Here is a 10295-nt window from a genome sequence, read left to right on the forward strand (position 1 = left end):
GCGCACCCCTAGCTGGACTTCCTTGGCGGCCTCCCATCCAAATATGAACCAGGCCCGACTCTGCTTAGCTTCGAGTAGGGATGTGAATTAAGAACATGAGAGAAGCCATGTTGGATCAGGCCAATGGCCCATCCAGTCCAACACTCTGTGTCACACAGTGGAAAAATTTTATATATATATATACACACACACACACACACTGTGGCTAATAGCCACTGATGGACCTCTGCTCCATATTTTTATCTAAACCCCTCTTGAAGGTGGCCATGCTTGTGGCCACCGCCACCTTCTGTGGCAGTGAATTCCACATGTTAATCACCCTTTGGGTGAAGAAGTACTTCCTTTTATCCGTTTTAACCTGTCTGCTCAGCAATTTCATCGAATGCCCACGAGTTCTTGTATTGTGAGAAAGGGAGAAAAGTACCTCTTTCTCTACTTTCTCCATCCCATGCATTATCTTGTAAACCTCTATCATGTCACCCCGCAGTCGACGTTTCTCCAAGCTAAAGAGTCCCAAGCGTTTCAACCTTTCTTCATAGGGAAAGTGCTCCAGCCCTTTAATCATTCTAGATTGGTGGAACCAACTACCAGAGGAGGTGCGAGCCCTGCGAGACCTAAATCAATTCCGCAGGGCTTGCAGAACCACCCTCTGTCAACTCGCATTTAAGACGGCACCCGGAGATGACACCTAGCCATCCTATACACATTCTGAACTGTGGCACTTTAATTTATATTTGATAAAATTTTAATTGTTATTTAACTTAATCTGAATTGTATGTAACTATTTTAATTGTTTTTTTTTAATGTATTGGTGGATTTTAGTGTAATCATGGTGTAAACCATGTCATGTGAGCCGCCCTGAGCCCGCTTCGGCGGGGGAGGGCGGGATATAAGAATAAATTTATTATTATTATATTAGATTGGGCATGAGCCTCATCACGAACCTAAATTAATCACGAAAATCACCCAGTTCGTGGTTTGTGAGTCAAGGGCCCTGCGACCGAAACTGCAACGAATTTCCCATGAACATGGTTTTTATTGAAATGGGCCTAGTCAAGCCCCCCAAAGATACAGGCCCTTTCTCTTTCCAACACGAAGACAGGGGGCCGCCCATGTGCAGAGACCCTGAGGCTCAGATCTTGAGGATCCGTGGAAAACACATCCCGATGGGAACCCATCCAGAGGGACCAAAGATCATCTGGAGCCCAACAGAGTGTAAAACCACGAGACGATAAAAAGGCCGGAGTCCGTCATAACTGACAGGAGTCCAGATAGTTAAGAACAAACAAACGAACAAGCGTCCTCCATAAACCATAATATATCACCCCAATAATGAGGTTCAATTCATCTCAGGGACTCTGATTTGTCCTTATTTTCCCTGTGGTGGCAATGGTGTGTGTATGTGGTGGGGGACACTCATTTCTATATTGCACACTGAGGGCTGGGTTAACCAAGGGGGCTTTGGGGGAAAATACTTTTTCTATATTGCTTACTTTGTTTATACCCTGCCATTCTCCGCAACGGAGACCAGAAGCAGCTGATAAGAACATAAGAGAAGCCATGTTGGATCAGGCCAATGGCCCATCCAGTGGCCAAAAAAACCTCCCAAGTGCCATCAGGAGGTCCACCAGTGGGGCTAGAAGCCTTCCCACTATGCCCCCCCCCCAAAGCTGATGTTTTTCTCCATTTCATACCTCAAAACACCCCTGTGAGGTAGATCAGGTAAAGCATGTGTGACTGGCCTGAAGACATGCAGACAACCTCCCTGGAGAATGGGGATTCGAATCTAGGTCTATCCAGTTCTTAGGGTTTTCAGTCCAAGGTGGTGGCTGGAGATTTTCTGGAATTACAGCAGGTCTCTGGTGACAGAAATCACTTCCCCTGGAGAAAATGACCATTTTGGAAGGTGGACTCTGTGGCATTACACCACTTTGAGGTCACTCCTCACTAGAGCTGCCAGGTGGTAGCTGGAGATCTTCTGATATTAAAACCGATCTTCAGGTGGCAAAGATCGGTTCACCTGGGGGGAAATGACTGTTTTGGTTGTTCCTCAAGTAAAATAGAACAGAATAAAAATATTTTTATACCTTTGAAACAGTTTACAAAAAAATTTCCTGTCAGAAATGGCACCTCCTCAGAAGGCGGGAAAGGCAAAGGGGGATATAGATGCAGAAGGAAAAACAGCTGTGGAGAACCCCAGTCAGGAGTTAGAAAGAATGAGGATGCAGATAGAGCTGACAAAAACTGAGGCAGAAAAAGCTGAAAGGATAGAAATGGCCAGAATTCAAGAAGAAAAAGAAACAGCTGAGAGAATAGTAAAAACTGAAATGGAAAGAGAAAGGGCAGAGACAAAACACCAGTTAGAGACTCTGTGTGACACAGAGGGCTGGACGGGATGGGGCATTGGCCCGATCCAACATGACTTCTCTTATGTTCTTATGTCTGGGGCAGTGATACTTTATCATCTTGGTGCTTGGGAGGGCAAGAGTGGGAGGACTTCTGGTTCTGCTGGGGGACCTCCTGATGGCACCTGGGTTTTGGCCACTGTGTGACACACAGAGCTGGACTGGATGGGCCGTTGGCCTGATCCAACATGGCTTCTCTTATGTCTGGGGGCAGTGATGCTTTATCTTCAGGCCAATGGCAAAAGTGGGAGGTCTTCTGGTTCTGCTGGGGGACCTCCTGATGGCACCTGGGTTTTGGCCACTGTGTGACACACAGCACTGGACTGGATGGGTCATTGACCTGATCCAACATGGCTTCTCTTATGTTCTTGTGTGACACAGAGTGTTGGACTGGATGGGCCATTGGCCTGATCCAACATGGCTTCTCTTATGTTTTTGTGTTCTAAGTGATTCTGTCATTCAAAACAATCCTCCCTGACACCTGAAGTTCTAACTCAAACTGCTGGGGACTGAACCTGGGAATTCCTGCATGCAAAGCGGGTACTCTAACCACTGAGCCACAGCCCCCTTCTAGCCAACATGCACACAGGCTCAACAAGGTTGGGGGGGGGGCATTGTTCTAAACTACTAGGTCCTGGGAAAGCCCAGTCTGATCACAGAGTCAAGGAACTCTTTGAGGAGCATCTTCTGCCTTCCTTCATCTCCCAACGGTGCTCTTCTTAAGGATCCCAACCCAATAAAAATCTAGGAGCTGTACAGAACCTCCCGTCCTCCCCACGTCTACCGATGACAGGCCACCGGAGTGTTATTTCACACCTTGGCCTCATTTCCCAAGAAGCTTAATGGTGATGCACCACCCCATTAGGCTCTCCGGATCAGCACAGTGCTGATTCCCCCCAGCCCAGATGACAGTCAGAATTTCCCATTCCTGCATCGGTTATGCCTGAGGAGATAGTTGCCATCCTCCAGGTGCAGCCTGGAGATCCCCTGGACAAAATGGCAGCTTTGAAGGGTAGACGGAATGACATTATATCCACCTGAAGACCCTTCTGTCCCCAGGCTCCACCCCCAAATCTCCAGGAATTTCCCAACCCAGAGTTGGCAATGGTAAGGACCCTCCCCACACTCTGCCTTTTCCCATCCAGCCTGATTAATTGCCTAAAGATGGTGTGGTTTTTGATGGACACAACACAAATTATTTATCAAGGGAAAGCGTGCCTTCACTCTCAGATGGGAAGAAGACGACAAAGAAGAATCATATAATCATAGAATTGGAAGGGACCTCTAGGGTCATCTAGTCCAACCCCCTGCACAATGCAGGAAACTCACAAACACTTCCCCCTAAATTCACAGGATCTTCATTGCTGTCAGATGGCCATCTAGCCTCTGTTTAAAAACCTCCAAGGAAGGAGAGCCCACCACCTCCCAAGGAGGAAGCCTGTTCCACTGAGGAACCGCTCTCAGTGGAAGAAAAACTTTCTCTAGTAGAACACGGCACTTGAGCCCGAAAGATTCTACAAACCCTAATGAGTTCTTCCTAATGTTTAGCCAGATACTCTTTTGTTTTAATTTCAACCCATTGGTTCTGGTCCTACCTTCCGGGGCCACAGTAAACAATTCCACACCATCCTCTACATGACAGCCCTTCAAGTACTTGAAGATGGTGATCATATCACCTCTCAGCCACCTCCTCTCCAGGCTAAACATCCCCAGCTCTTTCATCCTTTCCTCATAAGATTTGGTCTCCAGACCCCTCACCATCTTCGTCGCCCTCCTCTGGACCCATTCCAGCTTGTCTATATCCTTCTTAAAATGTGGTGTCCAAAACTGAACACAATACTCCAGATGAGGTCTTACCAGAGAAGAGTAAAGCGATACCATCACATCATATGATCTGGACACTATACTTCTGTTGATACAGCCCAGCATTGCATTTGCCTTCTTAGCCACCGCATCACACTGTTGACTCATGTTCAGCGTATGATCCACTAAGACCCCTAGATCCTTTTCGTACATACTGCTGCTAAGACAAGTAGATTTATACCCCACCCTTCTCTCTGAATCAGAGACTCAGAGCAGCTTACAATCTCCTATATCTTCTCTCCCCACAACAGACACCATGTGAGGTGGGTGAGGCTGAGAAGAAGAGGAAGAAGACTACAGATTTATACCCTGCCCTTCTCTCTGAATCAGAGACTCAGAGCGGCTTATAATCTCCTATATCTTCTCCCCTCCACAACAGATGCCCTGTGAGGTGGGTGGGGCTGAGAGGGCTCTCACAGCAGCTGCCCTTTCAAGGACAGCTCTGCCAGAGCTATGACTAACCCTAGACCATTCCAGCAGCTGTAAGTGGAGGAGTGGGGAATTAAACCCGGTTCTCCCAGATAAGAGTTCGTACACTTAACCACTATACCAAACTGGCTCTCTGGGAAACTGGGAAATTGGTAAGGCTAACAGGATATGAGGTTGGCTGCTTGTTGGTGGGTGGAGAAGGCTGAATGTCTCACCCACTTATTTTATTTTATTTTATTTTATTTCATTTCATTTATTCCTCACCTTTCCCCCCAATGGTGACCCAAAGTGGCTTAATCTCCCCTCACAACATCTCTGGGAGGTGGGCTAGGCCGAGCGGGTGAGCTTCCACAGCAGATCCAAGGATTTGAACCTGAGCCTCCCAGTTCCCTAGTCTGAGACTCTAATAGTTAAACCACACAGACTGTCAAGGGTGTCAAACTCATTTGTTATGAGGGCGGGATCTGACATAAATGAAACCTTGTTATGTCGGGCCATGTTGGATTGGGCCGGGCCATGTGTGTACCTATTTACGATTAGGTGGCAGAGATATAAACTTTATAAAGGACACAGACAAACACAAAGATTTTTTTAAAAAACCTTAAAACATCCTTAAAACATTAGCACTTGGTCTTAAAGCTGCTTTCTTTGTATTTCTCAAATGGGATCCAGGGAACAGGACAAAGGCAAATTCTGGCTCTTTCCTTTCTTCCCCAGGGGACCAGGAGGGGGAGGAGCCTCAGCCAACAGAAGGAAGAGAGACTTCACTCAGTAGCTCTGTTGTGCAATTGAGAGAGCCTGGCAAAGCAAGCTGTGATGCAGAAGGAAGCAAGAGAGAGGGAGAAGGAAGCGGACGACAGCCAGTTGTTCGGGGGCATGATAGGAGCCCCCCAGGGGCCTAATTCGGCCCCCAGGCCGCATGTTTGACACCCCTGCTCTACAGCTTAGCTGCTCTCTCATAGGTGCCAAAAAAGATCCATTGGGCAGAGGATAGATATACATCAGTACACGCACGGCTTTTTTCGAGCAGGAATGCACAGGAACACAGTTCCAGCTGGGATGTGGTCTAATGGCCCTGGTCTAATGGCCCTGAGCCATTCGTGGGAAGGGCGGGATATAAATCTCAAATATAAATCTCAAATAAATAAATAAATAATATGCAAAGGAGTTCCTGCTGGGCTTTTTCTACAAAAAAAAAGCCCTGAGTACACGAATGCGAGATCTTCTTTGGACTGAACTGCCATTGGTGGGCGAGTGTGTCTTTTATGTCGGTAATAATATGCAGCAAGAAAAAAAAAATGACTTTCCCCGCTTCTTGTGAGAAGTTGGGGAGCAGACCAGGTGGAATTATACACACATGAAGAACCCACCTCTTGGCTAACAGCTCCAGATTTCTTGACCTTATCACACACAAACATTGTTTTCATTTATCAAGCAAACAACGTTCCCCCCTGCTGATTTGGTCTATTGATGTGTGGAGCTCTTCACAAAATACAATAACATCATATCGAAACTTGGACCAAAGCAAAAATTTCTGTCCCCCCCCCCCCCCAGAAAAAAGTAGAGAAAGAGGACATGGAGGAAACAATGGTTGGCCCCTTTGAAAACGTCTGCAGAATAAAAGCCGCCTTCGATTCCTTTTTAAAGGGAGGGAGGACAGAACAAAGGAGAGGAGCGAAGAGAGGCATATGTTCCTGCAGCACATGATGCGCAAACCCGGTTACTGCCAAATAGGTTCTGGGCCTGGCTGGGAAATTGCTGGGGAATCTGCTTGAGGTAATCCACCCCATGAAACACTCGGGTTCCACTCCAACAAGCAAAGGTCTGGCTTTATTAGCTGGGTTAGGCAGTGGGGACGCTCCCTCTACTAAGCAATGTTTTATTTCAACAATTTATAGCCCTCCCTTCGAATTGGTTAAAACGCTTGGGGCTCTTTAGCTTGGAGAAACGCCGACTGAGGGGTGACATGACAAAGCAGGGGTGGCCAAACTGTGGCTCGGAAGCCACATGTGGCTCTTCCACACGTATTCCAACAGGCCTTTAACACCTAAACTGGGAGAGAACTGCCATCTTTCACCCCTGAGGAGCTACGAACATTATAGGATCACTAACAGAGAAAGATCCCGCCTATATCGAAGTTGCACGCACCACAAAATGTTTTGAATTGTATTTTATTGTTTTTAAATTGTATTATAGATGTTTGAACGGTTAGCCGCCCTGAGTCCGCTTGCGGAGCGGGCGGGATAGAAATTTAAAGTAATAAATAAATAAATAAATATGTGTGGCTCTCTAAGCCCCTCCCGCCCCATTGGCCAGTTTGGAGAAGGCATTTCTCTCATTAAATCACTTCTCCAAGCCAAGCCAGCCAGCCAGCAGCTTGGAGAATGCATTTTAAGTTAAAGTTGCTTTCTTTCCACTTCCCCCTCCCCCCATCTATTTGCCTTCCTGCCTGCCTGCCTTGTGGTTCTCAAACATCTGACATTCATGTCTTGCGGCTCTCAAACATCTGATGTTTATTCGATGTGGCTCTTACATTAAAGAAGTTTGGCCACCCCTGTGATAGAGGTTTACAAGATTATGCCTGGGAAAGAGGTAGAGAAAGAAAGACTTTTCTCCCTCACAACACAAGAACTCGTGGGCACTCAAAATTGCTGAGCAGTCGGGTTAGAATGGACTAAAGGAAGTACTTCATCCAAAGGGTGATCAACACATGGAATTCACTGCCACAGGAGATGGCGGCAGCTACAAGCATAGACAGCTTCAAGAAGGGGCTGGATAAACATATGGAGCAGAGATCCATTAGTGGCTCTTAGCCACAGTGTATTGTTGGAACTCTCTGGGGCAGTGATGCTCTATATTCTGAAGGATCTCCTGATGGCACCTGGGTTTTTTTGCCCACTGTGTGACACAGAGTGTTGGACTGGATGGGCCATTGGCCTGATCCAACATGGCTTCTCTTATGTCCTTACGTTCTTATTGAAAAAGCCTCTCCGCCTGGACAACTCATCACAAAGAAAGGAGGGTTGAAACCAATCAAAACCTGCTGCAGGATCTTCTTGGGGGTGGCTCCTCAGCTCTAGAATTCTCCCCCTGATCTGCTTCTCCTAGCAGCAATGGAGTCATGTTTTAAGCACCAGGTGAGCTGTTAAAAAAAACAACAACAGAATTTTCCCACTGTTTAAAAAACAGAATTCCCCCTCTGTTTACACTGCTGCTGCTATTCTTGTTTTCATTGCTTCCTCTTAGTGCGGTGGCTACTATTTGTTCATTTCTTGTTAAAACATGTTTGATTTGCACTCTGCTTTGAACACGGACATAATGAGTCAGACCCTTGGTCTCTCACATTCAGTACTGTCGACTCAGAGGTAGAGGTCTTTCACAGAGGGTCCGGCTCAAGAAAGGATGCTGGACTAGATGGACCCTCATTGGTCTGATCCAGCAGGGCTTTTCTGATATTCTTATGTTCTTATTCTTTCCTTGAAAAACAACAATTTGGAAGTTCTGGGCAGACCGAACAGTCAGTTGAGACGAGAACCCACCAGTTCGGCTCTTGACGTTCGTTCGTCACACACCGGCTCAATCTCGCTCCTTCTTCTACTCTTTAGATAATTAAAAACACTCTTTGGAATAACAACAAAACCTATACCCCAAGGGCAAAGCCATATTGTTAATTAAAGAGAGACTGGCTTTGTAGCAATCACCGTTATATATATATAAAAAAAGACCGGGAAAAACCAGAAGTTGGGCTGGCTAGCATTAACAGTCTTGCCCAATTAACCTAGATTTACATTCTTTTTTTCCGTTCGCAAAGCGAGCGGCTGCCGGTTATGCAACCGCTTCTAACTATTGGCCAAGAGGTTGGGTAAAGGAAAACATCGAATTAAAGGTGATTTGAAAAGTCTCATCCCTGCTATTTCAACTCAGCAAGCCTTGTTTAGCTTTCAGAGTCTTCTCTTGCGCAAACGAAGGCCGGGGCTCTTATTTCTACACTATTTTCTGTTTTCCTCCTGTTGAATTCTTGTCCTCCATAAAGTGCACATGTTTTTTTAATGTCATCTGTGAGTAAGTAAGTCAACATTATGCACAGATTGAAGGGGAATCATTGCACTGTGCCGAGAGACCACGTACAAAAGGGACATAAACCCACACCATGCGCCTACGCAGTGCCGGCAGATGTACGAAGCCAACAGGAAAAAGCAGAAAAGTGAAATGTTTGAGGAAAATATATAAAGAACTAGAGAAGGAAATGAACCGGGTACTATTCATAGGGCCGGTTGTTTGAACAAGTAATACCAGAAGATGTTGGGAACTGTGTAATGAAAAGAATGCAACATTTGCCATTTTTACTTTGAGCTTTCCAGTTTGTACACTCCAGTGGAAACTCTAGGCAAGTCCAGAGGATTCTCTATGGTTATGCAAAGCCGTTCTGGAGCAAACCCCTCCCTCTGCCTCCCCTTATTTCTCCTTTATAACTTCCAGGGCTTTTTTGTTGCAGGAACTCCTTTGCATATTAGGCCACACACCCCTGATGTAACCAATCCTCCTGGAGCTCGCAGTAGGCCCTGTAAGAAGAGCCCTGCAAACTCTTGGAGGATTGGCTACATCAGGGCCGCAACCTCTGATGGTTAAAGCTACATCAGAGATGATATTGACATCAGAGAGAGGTCACTGGTAAATGAATAAACACACAACCACGAATGGTTATAGTGTCCAACAATTACTAACACTACAATAATTTGAGAACGCCTTGAGCCATTTCTGAGCTGGTGCCTGTATGAAGTTAGTTGAGACTCTATGTCCTTGGATGAAATATTGTGAGATTACTTTAGTGTTATATGGAAGAGGCTGTTGATACTGATTAACTGTGAAGCTGTATGAATTGCCGTTCGTGGATTATTTGATTTGAAGGAAAATGGAGTCGAGCTTTCCATTGCTTGAAGATTTGTTGAAGCAGGAGCTACGAGTCGACTCCCTGTACTTTGGTGCTCTACAGTCTTCCGTGAATGCACTCTTTGAGAGTTTTGTCCGTGTCTCTATGCATTTGTGTATTCTCACCTATTTTCACATTATTGTATCATAAGAACATAAGAGAAGCCATGTTGGATCAGGCCAATGGCCCATCCAGTCCAACACTCTGTGTCACAGAACATATGAACATATGAATATATGAAGCTGCCTTATACTGAATCAGACCCTTGGTCCATCAAAGTCAGTATTGTCTTCTCAGACTGGCAGCGGCTCTCCAGGGTCTCAAGCTGAGGATTTTCACACCTATTTGCCTGGACCCTTTTTTGGAGATACCAGGGATTGAACCTGGGACCTTCTGCTTTCCAAGCAGATGCTCTACCACTGAGCCACCGTCCCTCCCCTTAGAAGAACATAAGAGAAGCCATGTTGGATCAGGCCAATGACCCATCCAGTCCAACACTCTGTGTCACAGAAGAACATAAGAGAAGCCACGTTGGATCAGGCCAATGGCCCATCCAGTCCAACACTCTGGGTCACAGAAGATCATAAGAGAAGCCATGTTGGATCAGGCCAATGGCCCCTCCAGTGCAACACTCTGTGTCACAGAAGAACATAAGAGAAGCCATGTTG

General features: G+C 46.1%; 1 non-coding gene across 1 annotated transcript; it reads right to left on the reverse strand.

Moving 5' to 3' along the window:
- Positions 1 to 9989: 9989 nt before the first annotated feature.
- On the reverse strand, positions 9990 to 10064 carry TRNAS-GGA (transfer RNA serine (anticodon GGA)). Its single transcript has one exon. It is a non-coding gene; the product is annotated as a tRNA-Ser (tRNA).
- Positions 10065 to 10295: the final 231 nt, after the last annotated feature.

The sequence above is a fragment of the Heteronotia binoei genome, chromosome 20 (genome assembly GCF_032191835.1).
Source record: "Heteronotia binoei isolate CCM8104 ecotype False Entrance Well chromosome 20, APGP_CSIRO_Hbin_v1, whole genome shotgun sequence".
Classification (NCBI taxonomy): Eukaryota; Metazoa; Chordata; class Lepidosauria; order Squamata; family Gekkonidae; genus Heteronotia; species Heteronotia binoei.